This window comes from Trichosurus vulpecula, chromosome 1 (assembly GCF_011100635.1).
Source record: "Trichosurus vulpecula isolate mTriVul1 chromosome 1, mTriVul1.pri, whole genome shotgun sequence".
In the NCBI taxonomy this organism is placed as follows: Eukaryota; Metazoa; Chordata; class Mammalia; order Diprotodontia; family Phalangeridae; genus Trichosurus; species Trichosurus vulpecula.
This window is the reverse complement of record NC_050573.1, coordinates 132,744,993-132,758,925: the sequence shown is the minus strand read 5'-3', so window position 1 is coordinate 132,758,925 and position 13,933 is coordinate 132,744,993. Positions and strand designations below refer to the sequence as shown.

Sequence of the window (13,933 nt, the reverse complement as noted above, 5' to 3'; positions counted from 1 at the left end):
ACTACAGGTTTGAAAAGTATTTTGCATCTATAATAAATTAAAATACTCATTACAATCCTCTATAGTATTAACTATAGGTACTATTTTAAAAATTGTAAAACTGAGCCTCAGAGAGTGACTTTGACAGGATCACACAGCTAGTTAAAATCATAAGTTGCATTTGAATCCAGGTTCAATAGTTCTAAAATGGAAAGGTTTTCAAAAGCTATCAAGTTTATCTCATTTTATAGATTAGGAAATAAGCCTCATGGAGGCTAAGTGTCTTGCCTGAGGTCACAGGATAGTAATCCTCAGGAGCAGGATTTAAACCGATATTCTTATTCCAGAGAGAATAGTAATTCCAGTATGTAACATTCCAGTCATAGTGACTCCACTTCAAACTTTCTGTTCAGTACATCCTGCTTCCTACTATCTAGGATAAAATAGGCATTAAGACAATGAGATTCAGGACAGGGAAGTTTTCATAAAGAGGAGAATGATTTAAAACAGTATAATGGGGACTGATAACCAGGTAAGGTAGTTCAAGATGGGAATCTACACTTTGTAATCTTATACTACAAAGGGCCAGGAAATAACAAGACTCTCAAGGGGGTTATTGGGGACACAAGAGGGAAGAGTCAAAAGAGACAGAAATAGTGATGGTAAGTGTCAATTGGCTTAATAATTATTTGGAAATGTTTCTTTTTAATGCACTGTTATGCTTGTTTCTGCATTTTCAATTAATCCTCCTCCATTAAGGATGATTGTTGTTGCATTGTGATCAGAACCATGTTTTGGATGATTACTCTGGGTTCTTAATATTCCCATCATACATACCTTTCTTAGAAGATAATGATTGTCCAATACAGTGACTCAGGGAATAAGCCTATTAGGAAAAGGAGGGATAATAAGGAAATGGTACCATCAATGAATGCTCATTTTCTTATAAACAGTTCTTGTCCCCACACCATTGCAAAGTCAAATCCCTTCTCCTCTTTCAGGCACACACACACACACACACACACACACACATTTTGTTAAGACCACTCTGTATGTTCTTTTTTCATCTTTAATTCTCTTTGAACACTTGAAACTAATGTGCAAAAGTTTAGTGTAGTGAAACAAGAAGCTAGGTTCAAATCCTACCTCTGTTACAAGTTTGATGAGCACTGACAATCCGTTTGACTTGTGCAAGATTGTTTCTTCATCTGTAGATTAAGAATCATTACACTATCTCATTAGACAGTTGTTGTTGTCATTGTTGTTACTATTGTTGTTTTGAAAGTCCTTTGAAAACAAGCTATGATATCAATGAGAGTTATCATTCTTGTATGGAGGTGGGAGTGGAAGTTGAAGGGATGGGGTGAGGATGAAAAATAAGTGACTGATTACCATATGGTCCCAGAAATGGTTCTTGATACTTATATCAATTTTAGTTTGGGGAAAACAAGCATTCTCTTTTATCTCTATATATGTTCAGGGTGTGATACTAAGTCTTACATGAAATACCTCATAAATTTCTGTCCTCCCATTTTGTTACTCCACAGTTGAGTGTAGGTCTAAACAGTAGTAAACTAGAAAGGGATACTATACATGTAAAAGATTGCAGCAACTTATCATGAGAATAATACACTATGACCAGGTAGGAGTTATTCCAGGAATGCAAGGCTGGTTCAATATTAGGAAAACTATTAGCATAATTGACCATATCAACAACAAAACTAGCAGAAACCATATGATCATCTCAATAGATGCAGAAAAAGCCTTTGACAAAATACAACACCCATTCCTATTAAAAACACTACAAAGCACAGGAATAAATGGAGCCTTCCTTAAAATTATAAATAGCATCTACCTAAAACCATCAACAAACATTATATGTAATGGGGATAAGCTAGATGCATTCCCAATAAGATCAGGGGTGAAACAAGGCTGTCCATTATCACCCCTACTATTCAATTTGGTACTAGAAACGTTAGCTGTAGCAATAAGAGAAGAAAAAGGAATTGAAGTAATTAGAATGGGAAAAGAAGAAACTAAATTATCACTTTTTGCAGATGATATGAGGATTTATTTACAGAATCCTAGAGAATCAAGCAAAAAACGACATGAAATAATAAACAACTTTAGCAAAGTTGCAGGATATAAAATAAACCCGCGTAAATCCTCAGCATTCCTATACATTACTGACAAAGCCCAACAGCAAGAGATAGAAAGAGAAATTCCATTTAAAGTTACTGTAGACACTATAAAATATTTGGGAATCTATTTGCCAAGACAAACCCAGGGCCTATATGAACATAACTATGAAATACTTTTCACACGAATAAAGTCAGATCTAAATAAATGGAAAAATATCATTTGCTCATGGTTAGGCTGAGCTAATATAATAAAAATGACAATTTTACCTAAATTAATCTATCCATTCAGTGCCATACCAATTGAACTACCAAAAAATTATTTTACTGAGCTGGACAAAATAATAACAAAATTCATCTGGAAAAACAAGAGGTCTAGAATATCTAGGTTATTAATGAAAAGAAATGCTAGAGAAGGTAGTCTAGCCATACCAGATATTAAACTGTACTACAGAGCAGCAGTCATCAAAACTACCTGGTACTGGCTAAGAAACAGAGGTGTGGATCACTGGAATAGGATAGGAATACAAGATGGAGAAGTCAACAACTATAGCAATCTACTCTTTGATAAACCCAAAGAGGCCAGCTTCTGGGCTAATAATTCACTATTTCACAAAAACTGTTGGGAAAATTGGAAAATGGTAGGGCAGAAACTGGGCATAGACCAATATCTTACACCATATACCAAAATAAAGTCAAAATGGGTTCATGATTTAGGAGTAAAGGCTGATATTATAAGTAATTTGGGAGAGCAAGGAATAGTTTACTTATCAGATTTATGGAAAAGAAAAGAATTCATGACCCAACAAGAGACAGAGAGCATTACAAAATGCAAAATGGATAATTTGGATTATGTTAAATTGAAATGTTTTTGTACAAAAAAAGCCAATGCAACAAAAATTAGGAGGGAAGCAGAAAATTGGGAGAAAATCTTTACAACTAGTGTCTCTGATAAAGGCCTCATTTCTAAAATATACAGGGAACTGAGCCAAATATATAGGAATACAAGCCATTCCCCAATTGAGAAATGGTCAAAGATATGAACAGGCAGTTTTCAGAGGAAGAAATTAAAGCTATCTATAGGCATATGAAAAAATGCTCTGGATCACTACTGATTAGAGAAATGCAAATCAGAACAACTCTTAGATACCACATCTCTCCTGTCAGATTGGCTAAAATAACAAAACGGGAAAATGATAAATGCTGGAGAGGATGTGGGAAAATTGGAACATTGTTACATTGCTGGTGGAGTTGTGAGATGATCCAGCCATTGTGAAGAGTAATTTGGAACTATGCCCAAAGGGCCACAGGAATGTTCATACCCTTTGACCCAGCAATACAACTTCTAGGGTTGTATCCCAAAGAAATCACACAAGCGGGAAAAGGAGCCATACGTACAAAAATATTTATAGTGGCTCTTTTTGTGGTAGCTAAGAATTGGAAATCAAAGGGATGCTCATCAATTGGGGAATGGCTGAACAAGCTGTGGTATATGAAGTTAATAGAATACTATTGTGCCATAAGAAATGGGGATGATGCAGACTTCATAATAACCTGGTAAAACCTACATGACATAATGTTGAGTGAGCAGAGCAGAGCCAGGAGAACATTATATGCAACCACAGATATATGCATTCCGTGAGGACCCACCCTGACAGACTTTGGTCTTCTCAGTAACACAAGGTACAAAGACAAATCCAAAGGACTCACGATGGAGGATGCTATGTATATCCAGAGAAAGAACTATGAAGTTTGAATGCAGATTGAGGCACACTTCATGCTTGCCTTTCTTTTCCCCTGTTTTTCTTCTCTTTTGTTTTTGTGGTTTTTTTTTTGGTTCTATTTCTTCTTTCTCATGATTCATTCCATTGGTCATAATTCTTCTCCACAACTTGACTAGTGTATAAATTAATTCAATGCAAAGTTATACGTGGTAGTTATATGAGATTCCATGCTGTCTTGGGGAGGGAGTGGGGAGGGAGGGGAGAAAATCTGGAACTCAAAATTATGTAGAACTGTGTGTTGTAAACTAAAAATTAAAATTAAAAAAAGAAAGGGATACTATACATGTAACCAGTCCAGAGAGGAGAACAAGGCACACATCAGTCTTTCCATTCACCTTTGTTCCCATGAGAAATAACCAACTTAGTAGAACTGTCTCAGCACATAAAGGACAAGTAACAGCAAATGGTGTGAAAAGAAATATTTTCTCTTTTCTCTGTTTCTATGAAACTCTAAGAGTGAAAAGATGCTGCTTCCACTTCTAAATTGACTTAGTTTCCTGTAAACTACAGAGACTAGTGCCAGAAAAAGATTGTGTGTGTTTGCTCCTCAATTATTTGGATGCACAAGATTTAACAGCATCACTAAGTATTGGTTAGGCATTTTCATAATGTCATAAAAATAGATTCCTAGATTCTAAAGAACTGAGAGATCATTAAAATCCAAATCCTATACTTTACAGATCAGCAAACCAAACCCTAATTTGTCCAAATTCATTAAGTACATGACAGACTGGTACATTTAGCATTTGTAAACATACTTTAGAAGAGTTCTGTATGCACTTCATCCTCATGAAAAAATAGAATAAGCTTTTGTAATTTGGTGCTCAACAAATACAGTAAGTTAAAAATAGTAACATGGATTTGTTTGGCAAAAGGTAAAATGTTAAAGTGCTGTAAGAATGAAATAAATGATGAATTTAGCTGTAAAAGTTTAACGTAGTATGTTATCCCAAGGTATTTAATGGTTTTTACCATATCTCATTAAAAATTATAATGTCCTTTATGCTTCTTTAAGGCAAGCACTAGAGTACACATCTTGAATTAAATAGTGCTGTAGATAGAGTGCTGAACCTGAAATCAGGAAGACTCACTGTCTTGAGTTCAAATCTGATCTCAGGCATTGTGTGATCCTGGACAAGTCGCTTAGCCCTCTGCCTCAGTTTTCTCAGTCATTAAATGAGCTGCAGAAGGAAACGGCAAATGACTCCAGTATCTTGGCCAAGAAAACCCCAAATTGTATCACAAAGAGTTGGACGTTGCTGAAACCATTGAACAACAACAACAAAACATCATAAATGACCTAGACTGCCATCAGAAAGAGCTGCTAAATCTAATGCTGGGAAGAAATACATGATAAGCAGCTCATAAAATTGAGGGCTATAAAGAGCCTTTATAAAGTTATTTATGAAGGCTCAAACTGTGGTGGAAGATGTGACTAAGAGCCTCAAGGTTTGTTCCTTTGAAAATCACAACAGCACTAGTAATGATGTTTCCACAGGCTGATTAAAAAAAAAACCTAAACAAAGCAAACAAAAACAGTGAGCAGTGATCTCAGTTAATACAGACTCAAGTGAATATAATTTAAATTCATTTTTCACACAGAGGATATATGTTACTTATTCAATGGAATAATACTTTACATTAATATAATTCACCATAATTAGTGAGCCACATAATAACAAAACCACAGAATTTGAGATTTGGAAGGGACTTCAGCAATCAAATCGAACTCATAGAAAAAGAATCATCAAATCCTTTATTCCTTTCATGAAGATCTCCAATCTCTTCTCAAAGTAGTTAGGCACACTTTTGGATATCTCCAATCCTTGGGAAATTTTCACCTCTTCCACTCCACTCCCATAACAAGGCTTAAATTTGTTGCCTTTTATCTTGTAGCCACTGCTTCTTCAGGGCCAGAAAGAATAGGTTTAGCCCTTACTCTCTCTGATGACATTTCAAATACTTGAAGACTGCCATCATATTCCCCTGAGACTCATTCCTCAAGGTAAAACATTCTTAGTTCTTCATATGACTAGCCTTTCATGAACCTTCTTGCCCATATTTGGACACTCTTCAGCTTATCAGTGTCTTCTTTATACCAATGGAACACAATGCTTGAGATAAGCACTGAAAAAGACACTAACAGTTTTCAATCCTGGATGTCTATCTTAATGCAGTCCAAAAGTGAATTAGCTGTTTCGTAGACACATCTTACATAGTGAACTCATTGTCAACAGAAACCCAAAATTCCTACCACTGAGAAAAAATATATTCCTTTTTATCCCCATTCAGTTTTCTCCAGAGGTCTCTCATATCTGGCTTTCCCAAAATTCTGTTCACCTCCTTAAATTCTTTCTTGTTTATTTTGAGGTGAGATTTATCAGGTTCTAAGAGGGGGTGTTGAGGTCTCCCATGATTATGGTTTTGCTGTCTATCTCTTCCTGTAACTCCCTTAACCTCTCCTCTAAGTATTTGCATGCCATACCACTTGGGGCATATATGCTAAACAATGATATTGTTTCATTGTTTATGGTGCCTTTTAGCAGGATGTAGTGTCCTTCTTTATCTCTTTTAATTAGATCTATCTTTGCTTTTGCTTTGTCTGAGATTAGGATTGCTACCCCTACTTCCATTCCAGCCTTTTACCTTTACCCTGCATATATCCCCCTGTTTCAAATGTGTTTTTTGTAAACAGGATATTGTAGGATTATGGTTTTTTTTTTTTGTTTGATGAAGTGACTCTTCATAACTTTTCTTTTTTTTTTTTTGTTAATTTAAATTTATTTATTTAACATATTTGGTTTTCAGCATTGATTTTCACAACAGTTTGAATTACAAATTTTCTCCCCATTTCTACCCTCCCCCCCACTCCAAGATGGCTTATATTCTGGTTGCCCTGTTCCCCAGTCAGCCCTCCCCTCTATCATTCCCCCTCCCCTCTCATCCCCTTTTCCCTTCCTTTCTTGTAGGGCAAGATAAATTTCTACGCCCCGTTGCCTGTGTATCTTATTTTTTAGTTGCATGCAAAAACTTTTTTTTTTAACATCTTATTTTAAAACTTTGAGTTCCAAATTCTCTTCCCTCTTCCCTTCCCACCCACCCTCCCTAAGAAGTTGAGCAATTCAACCTAGGCCACACATGTATCATTATGTATAACCCTTCCACAATACTCATGTTGTGAAAGGCTAACTACATTTTGCTCCTTTTCAACCCATCCCGCTTTATTGAATTTTCTCCCTTGACCTTGTCCCCTTTCCAAAGTGTTTGTTTTGATTACCTCCACCCCCATCTGCCCTCCCCTCCATCATCCCCCCCTTTTATTTTTTTTAATCTTCCTCCCTCTTCTTTCCTGTGGGGAAAGATACCCAACTGAGTATATATGGTATTCCCCCTCAGGCCAAATCTGATGAGAGCAAGGTTCACTCATTCCCCCCTCACCTGCCCTCTCCCCTCCTCCCACAGAACTGCTTCCTCTTGCCACCTTTATGTGAGATAATCCACCCCATTCTATCTCTCCCTATCTCCCTCTCTCACTATGTTGCTCTCTCATCCCTTAATTTAATTTTATTTCTTTTAGATATCTTCCCTTCATCTTCAACTCACCCTGTGTCTGCTCTCTCTCTTTTACATATATATATATACATATATATATATAAAAAGACATATATATACATACATACACATACATACATATACACATAGATATATACATACATACACATTCTCTTATATATATACATAAACATATACATATATATATGCATATTCCCTTCAACTACCCTAATACTGAGGTCTCATGAATCATACACATAATCTTTCCATGTAGGAATGTAAACAAAACAGTTCAACTTTAGTAAGTCCCTTTCAATTTCCGTTTCTTGATTACCTTTTCATGCTTCTCTTGATTCTTCTGTTTGAAAGTCAAATTTTCTATTCAGTTCTGGTCTTTTCATTGAGAAAGCTTGAAAGTCCTCTATTTTATTGAAAATCCATATTTTGCCTTGGAACATGATACTCAGTTTTGCTGGGTAGGTGATTCTAGGTTTTAATCCTAGCTCCATTGACCTTCAGAATATCGCATTCCAAGCCCTTCGATCTCTTAATGTAGAAGCTGCCAGGTCTTGGATTATTCTGATTGGGTTTCCACAATACTCAAATTGTTTCTTTCTGGCTGCTTGCAGTATTTTCTCCTTGATCTGGGAGCTCTGGAATTTGGCTACAATATTCCTAGGAGATTTCTTTTTGGGATCTGTTTGAGGAGGTGATCGATGGATTCTTTCAATTTCTATTTTGCCCTGTGGCTCTAGAATATCAGGGCAGCTCTCCTTCATAATTTCTTGAAAGATGGTATCTAGGCTCTTTTTTTGATCATAGCTTTCAGGTAGTCCAATAATTTTTAAATTCTCTCTCCTGGATCTATTTTCCAGGTCAGTGGTTTTTCCAAGGAGATATTTCACATTGTCTTCCATTTTTTCATTCCTTTGGTTCTGTTTTATAATATCCTGATTCCTCATAAAGTCAGTAGCTTCCACTTGCTCCAATCTAATTTTTAAAGTAGTATTTTCTTCAGTGGTCTTTTGGACCTCCTTTTCCATTTGGCTAATTCTGCCTTTCAAGGCATTCTTCTCCTCATTGGCTTTTTGGAGCTCTTTTGCCATTTGAGTTAGTCTGCTTTTTAAGGTGTTGTTTTCTTCAGTGTATTTTTCAGTATTTTTTTGGGTCTCCTTTAGCAAGTCATTGACTTGTTTTTCATGGTTTTCTCGCATCCTTCTCATTTCTCTTCCCATTTTTTCCTCTACTTCTCTAACTTGCTTTTCCAAATCCTTTTTGAGTTCTTCTATGGCCTGGGGCCAGTTCATGTTTTTCTTGGAGGCTTTTGTTGTAGGCTCTATGACTTTGTTGTCTTCTTTAGGCTGTATGTTTTGGTCTTCTTTGTCACCAAAGAAAGAATCCAAAGTCTGAGACTGAATCTGGGCGCGTTTTTGCTGCCTGGCCATATTCCCAACCAACTAACTTGACCCTTGAGTTTTTCAGTGGGGTATGACTGCTTGTAGACTAACGAGTTCTATGTTCCACGTTTGGGGGGGAGGTGCCAGCTCTGTCAGACCCGCACTGCTCCTTTCCCAAGAACTCCCAACCCGAACTGGGCTTAGATCTTCGGCAGGCTGTGCACCCCTGCTCTGATCCGCCACTTAATTCCTCCCACCAGGTGGGCCTGGAGCTGGAAGTAACAACAGCTGTAGCTGCCCCACCTCTGCTGCCCCCGTGGCTGGAAGCCGAACCGCGAACTACTTCCACTCCCGCAGCTTTTCCCACTAACCTTCTCTGCAGACTTTGGTGTTTGTGGGTTGAGGGGTCCGGTAACTGCCGCAGCTCACATATTCAGGGCGCTAGGGCCCCCTCCGCCCGGCTTCTGGTCTGGATGGTCCATGCCGCTCAGGCTGGGCTCTGCACCACTCCGTTCCCAGCTCCCAGCTCCCAGCTCCATGTGGAATAGACCTCACCCAGAGACCATCCATGCTGTCCTGGGCTGGAGCCCTGCTTCGCTCTGCTGTTCTGTGGGTTCTGTCATTCTAGAATTGGTTCAGAGCCATTTTTTATAGGTTTTTGGAGGTACTCGGTAACAGAGCTCACTCTAGTTCCTGCTTACCAGCCGCCATCAGGATTATGGTTTTTAATCCATTCTGCTATCTGTTTCCGTTTTATGGGAGAATTCATCCCATTCATATTCACAATTACAATTACTATCTGTGGCTTTTTCTCCATCCTATTTCCCACATTTATGCTTTTATTTCTCCCTTTCCCCTTCCACTCCTTAACAAAGTTTTGCTTTTGACTGCAGCCTTCCTCACTTTACCCTCCCTCTTGATTCCTCTCCCTTATCTTCCCATTTTCCACTTGCTACTTCTTCCCTCCCTTCGGACCAACCGCTCCCTTTTTTCCCCCTTTCCCCTCTCACTGCCTGTAAGACGTTAGATTTCTATAATTGTCATGGTATGTTATTCCCTTCTTGAACCAAATCTGATGAGAATAAAGCTCAAATATTGCTCTTCTCCCTCCCTTCTTTCCCTCTACTACAATATGTTTTTGTGCCTCTTCATGTGATATAATTTACCCTTTTCTACTACCTCCTTACCTCTTCTCCAGAACCATCCCTTTATATCTCTTAATTATATTTTTATCATAATATCAGTTATTTTATACTGATATCCACAGTCTATGAATATCCCTTTCAATTATCATAAGTATACTATTCTCAAGATTGACATATATAGGGATTTTTCCCCCATTTACCTTTTTATGTCTCTCTTGAATTTTGTATTTGGAGATCAAATTTTCTATTGAGCTCTGACCTTTTCATCAGGAAGGTCTGGAATTCCCTTATTTCATTGAATGTCCATCTCCTTACCTGGAAAATTATGCTCAATTTTGCTGGGTAGTTGATCCTTGGTTGTAGTCCAAGCTCCTTTGCCTTTCGGAATATCATATTCCAATTTCTCCTGTCGTTTAATGCAGAAGCTGAAAGATCCTGCATGATCCTGACTGTATTTCCATGATATTTGAATTGTTTCTTTCTAGCTGCTTGCAATATTTGCTCTTTCACCTGGTAGTTTTGGACTTTGGCTATAATATTTCTTGGAGTTTTCAATTTGAATTTCAATTTGAATTACTCTCCCATATCTTACTAAAACTGGCTGGTTGTGACCACAGAGAGAAGTTGATTCCTCCCTCACTCAATATTCAACAGTTAACCATGAAATGTTATAGCTTCTTAATTCTGTTCTCAGTGGTTGTAAATATAAACAAGTTAACTCAATTAGCTATTATAAAGGGATATTTGATGAAAAGTTATAACAAGGACAGAAGCAATAAAATAATCCACACAAAGCTGGGACACACTCTCCCTTTTTTTACATGTTTGTTCCCGGAGGAAAGTAGGTGATAGATAGATAGATGATTGTCAGAACACATAAGAGAATATATGGGGCTGAGTGTTGCCTCACAATTTTCCTTATGGAGTTCCTATAAGTTTCCTCCTGGTTATGATATTATAATGAGCAAATCACTTTCTTGTTCAGCTAGACTATCCTGAAGTCTTATGCTTTTTAGCTGGTAGCTCCAACCAGAAAGAGACAGAGACAGGGACAGATATAAAGAGAGACAGAGACATAGAGATTAAAAGAGACAGAGGGACAAACAGAGTTTAAGGAGCTAGGTGAGGTCGATGTTAAATGATTAGGTCTGGTGGCCTTGAGACCGCCTTGACAATTTAGCCTTAAGGGAGGCTGTAGCATGGAATTCATGCATGGGAACCATTATTTATAAAATTAAGCCTTATATGTACAGACAATACGATGATATACTTGGAAAATTCCAAAGATTCAATTATGTGTTTTTTCTTCCCTTCCCTGCTTACCATACAGATGGCTACCATTAGACAACAATAGTTATGCCTGAATTTTATGCCCTTTTCTCTGTCTCTTTTCCCTTCCCCCAATGAAATTATCTGGCTAAAAGTTGTTTGAGTAGAGAAGTAATCATATTCATATTCCTCTTTTTAACTGTCCTATTTCTTTTTACCAATGTATATCCATCCAGATCCTGGTTCAAGGAGAGCTTTCATCCTATTAATTCCTATAATTTTAAGAGCAAGCAAAGTAGGATTTTTGCTCTCTTTTGTTTTGGAGGGCTTCTCAACACCAGGGCAATCAAGTGCCTTTGATTGGGGCATTCTCATTGGAAGAATTTTGGTGTGGAAACTCTGGGTAGCTGTTAAGGAGCCCCCCTGGTTTTGAAAACCCAGCTGTTGGGCACTTCTCTCTCTGGTAACTATATATGTATAGCTTTGGTCAGATAGCTAGAAGGCTGTCTCTTGATTTATGTTATTTACTCTACTTATATTTTCTTTGTTTGTAATTTCAGTTTGTATTTCTGCTGAAGTTCAGGGTGCTGACATTTTCCCCTGAACTAAGTGAATGATATATGTATGCTTGATTAAAGTGAGATTGTAAACCCCTTTATGTTGCTTTCCTTTGAAAAGCACATCAAAGAACCTGTGCCACTTTTTACAGTCGGCGGCCGGCGCTAGCATGTTCACACGCTCTGGGGCTTCCCTACCCCGTGCTCGGTTCCTTTGTCGCCGCCGCCGCCGCCGCTTCCTCCTCTTCCCGGTCCCTCCCACTGCCACCACCACCATGGGCTTCGGAGATCTCACAACACCTGCGGGCCTGCAACACCTCAATGACTTCCTAGGGGACAAGAGCTACATCGAAGGGTTTGTGCCATCCCAGGCTGACATAGCAGTATTTGAAGCTGTCTCGGGCCCCCCACCTGCCGACCTGTACCATGCGCTCCGTTGGTATAACCACATCAAGACCTACGAGAAGCAAAAGGCGAGCTTGCCAGGAATAAAGAAGGCTTTGGGAAAGTATGGGCCTGCTGATGTAGAAGATACCACTGGAAGTGGAGCTACAGATAGCAAAGATGATGATGACATTGATCTCTTTGGGTCTGATGATGAGGAGGAAAGTGAAGAAGCAAAGAAACTAAGAGAAGAACGCCTTGCTCAGTATGAATCAAAGAAATCAAAAAAAACCTGCAATTGTTGCCAAGTCTTCTATCTTACTAGATGTAAAACCTTGGGATGATGAGACAGATATGGCAAAATTAGAGGAATGTGTCAGAAGCATTCAGGCAGATGGCTTGGTCTGGGGATCTTCTAAACTAGTTCCAGTGGGATATGGCATCAAAAAGCTTCAGATACAATGTGTAGTTGAAGATGATAAAGTTGGGACAGATATGCTAGAGGAACGGATAACTGCCTTTGAAGACTATGTGCAATCTATGGATGTTGCTGCTTTCAATAAAATCTAAAACCTAGCATCCTCAAAAATGGCATTTAAATAAAAATATTTGCAAGCAAAAAAATAAAAAAAAGAACCTGTGCCAGCAGTCCTTCTGTTTGCTGGTGTTATTGGCCACAGTAGGGGCAAGTAACGTTGTTGTTACAGTAATATGCATACAGTCAAACATGTCTCTTGCATTAGAAAAAAAGTTTCATTTTTATTTTATCTGGTTTGTTAGTTAAATTTTGGGGATTTATTTATTGATACTTCTAACCATGGATGTTACTACTCATTTTTTTTTTACTTGGATGTTGTCTTCTAGATATCAACCACTATTTTTCTTCCTTCTTTTTTGCTGTGCCTCTAAAGTATAAAGGTTTGGGGTTATGTGAATGTAATTTTTCTTCCCCTTCATTTTTTTTAGTTTAACTTACTTTTTAAAATTAGATTTTTAAGATACCAGGCAAATTATAACAGCTATCTTTTGTATTGCACTTTAAAGTTTCCAAAGCTCTTTACAAATACTGTCTCCTCACAACTCTGAAATGTAGCTGTTATCATCTCCATCTTATAAATGAAAAGAATGAGGCAGACAGAGGTTAAGTAATTTGCCCAGCTTGTGTTTATCATCTGATTTGAATTTACAGTTCTTTGACTGTAGGTCCAGCCCTCTAGCCTCTACTTAAAACTTAATGTATGCATTTTTGTAAGGCTTTACTAGATGTACTCTGGCTAGGAATCTACTATCTACAAATTTTCTCTATTGACAAAAGTCCATAACTCATTCTCAGATTTCACTCCATTAGCCAGCTGTTTACTTGTCAAATTAATCTGGATCAGTAGCTGGGCCTGGATATTTCCCTCTTTGAATTTTCCATTATTTATCTTAAATTTTGACAAATGCATTTCCCCAAATTAAAAATTCTAGCTTTACTAGTCCAAATAAATTTCATCACTTCCTTATTCTCCTTTGTGTTAAATTTTGCTCTCTTATTTTAATCTTCCTACAACATTCTCCCATAGAAGCTAGAGATTAAAAATGAAATTAATTAATACAAGCATTTTGAAAGTAGAAGAAAGATGTCCATTCACTGCAGATATACAAAACAACTTGTGATAAGTAAAAGTACATGAAAACATTTGATTATTGAATAGAAAGAAATGATAAATAAGAAGAATGCAAATA

General features: G+C 37.6%; 1 pseudogene; it reads left to right on the top strand.

Annotated features, from left to right (window-relative positions):
• Window positions 1-12,015: 12,015 nt before the first annotated feature.
• Window positions 12,016-12,794, top strand: LOC118832503 (annotated as a pseudogene).
• The last annotated feature ends 1,139 nt before the right edge of the window (window positions 12,795-13,933 follow it).